Genomic DNA, 352 nt, shown 5'->3' with positions numbered 1-352 from the left:
TTTCATTCTTCAATAAATACTATACCTGCTCTGCTTTCTACTGGAACTATATTTACATTATGTTCTATTGCAATAGTCACCATCAATATGAAGAGAATATTCCTTCTGATGAAACTGTAAATAGTCTAATTACCAATTTATACTTTGTTAAAAAAGATCTCGTTGTTCTTGATTATTATAATTACACTCTCTCAAGTGATTCAACATATTTATAAAGGTTTCACAAAATTCCATTACTATTGTATTATTTGTTCCTTTATTTACTACATAAATATTTTCTTACATTGTTTTGGCTTTCTAATAGGTGGGTCTGGTATCCAAGACTGTTCAGATACTGGACCTCTTGTCCTTA

The sequence above is a fragment of the Limulus polyphemus genome, unplaced genomic scaffold, assembly GCF_000517525.1.
Source record: "Limulus polyphemus unplaced genomic scaffold, Limulus_polyphemus-2.1.2 Scaffold554, whole genome shotgun sequence".
Lineage (NCBI taxonomy): Eukaryota > Metazoa > Arthropoda > Merostomata > Xiphosura > Limulidae > Limulus > Limulus polyphemus.
Note: the sequence above shows the minus strand (reverse complement) of the source record.